The sequence below is a fragment of the Opisthorchis viverrini genome (genome assembly GCF_000715545.1).
Source record: "Opisthorchis viverrini unplaced genomic scaffold opera_v5_400, whole genome shotgun sequence".
Taxonomy (NCBI): Eukaryota; Metazoa; Platyhelminthes; class Trematoda; order Opisthorchiida; family Opisthorchiidae; genus Opisthorchis; species Opisthorchis viverrini.
The window spans coordinates 48,388-49,605 of record NW_008752047.1 but is presented as its reverse complement, the minus strand read 5'-3'; the positions used below and the strand labels follow the sequence as shown (position 1 = coordinate 49,605).

The window sequence follows — 1,218 nt, the reverse complement described above, 5'->3', positions numbered from 1 at the left end:
AAATCTTTGTATGAACCCGCACTGAGGATAGTGTTGAATAAACCTCCATCAGTATTTGATGATAAACAGAGGCATCGTGAAAACAAGGCAGATCATTTGAAATGAGTACAAGGTTGCTTGTTTAGATTTGGTGATTTAAGTGTTCTGAACGTTGACTGGACTAGCAGTAGTGCGACGCTCGTCTCACATGTGAGATATCCGAGGAGGCTATACCGGAGCGGATGACAACCTGTACTGATCATGAGAACCGATAGAAAAGTACGTGGATTACGCTGCTCCAACCTGCTGGGCGGAACGTCACATCAGTCAAAATAGCACAGGATGAGGACTGTGAAAGCGACGGTAATTCGTTTTCCGTCCAAGAATATTAGTTTGAGCGTTGCTGCATATGCGAAATATTGACTTGTGAATACGTGTTGGTTGCTTTCGAATGCACATCATTCCTTTGAAGAGCATGCCATTGGAGATTTGATAATAATCTGGCTAATGCTCTCACCACCAACTAAATTCGAATATATTGCGTTGTGCAATCAAGTGAAATGGAGGAACACTCCTTCGACTGAGTTTGAAAATGCTTCTTCGGTCGGTGTGGAACGCTCAGTTTGAAGGGAAAATTATCGACGATACTTTTGAAATATCTGTACACAGCGGATGGGTTCGTAATATTCTTGCTTAAGAGGAATCCCCAAACAATAACATCTTTTCACCAAGTTGCTGTCCCATCGGGTGTACTTTGCGATATGACACGGTTGTAAACCTGAGATTGCCAGTGTTTTGTTTGGGGAATGTCCTCCTTTAGTGCCTGGCGATAAGGCAATTATAAACTAGGGAATTATATTTATGGCCATTAAAGTACGAAGAATGGGAAAGTAGCGTACATCGATGAATGATTGTAATCCCTTCCCCATGTGAGTACAGCTCGATTCTGTCGAAGGTTCTCAGGAATCTGGATTTAAGAAAACACTGCGTTAATTTTAGCTTGAAATATGATGATAACGAAGGCAGATTTATCAGGTGGCTGGTTGTCCTAATGGTTCAATTAAATCTTACACCCTGGAAATAACTTCTACCGAAAAGTTAAATTTTTGAGCTGTTTGAAAAAGATGCCTAGGATTGCATCCAGTCCATCAGGTCAGTTCATGCGTTGACTCCATTGTTAATGAACTAACAAGCTACTATCTCGAAAACGTTCGGCCCAGCACTACACTTTCTACCCAA

The 1,218-nt window shown here is 41.5% G+C and overlaps 1 protein-coding gene across 1 annotated transcript in view; it reads left to right on the top strand.

Moving 5' to 3' along the window:
• T265_15208 (hypothetical protein) overlaps positions 1–1,218 on the top strand; it is a gene marked incomplete at both ends in the record, with an annotated part of 6,533 nt that overhangs the window by 1,385 nt on the left and 3,930 nt on the right. The gene's annotated exons all lie outside the window — the stretch shown is intronic.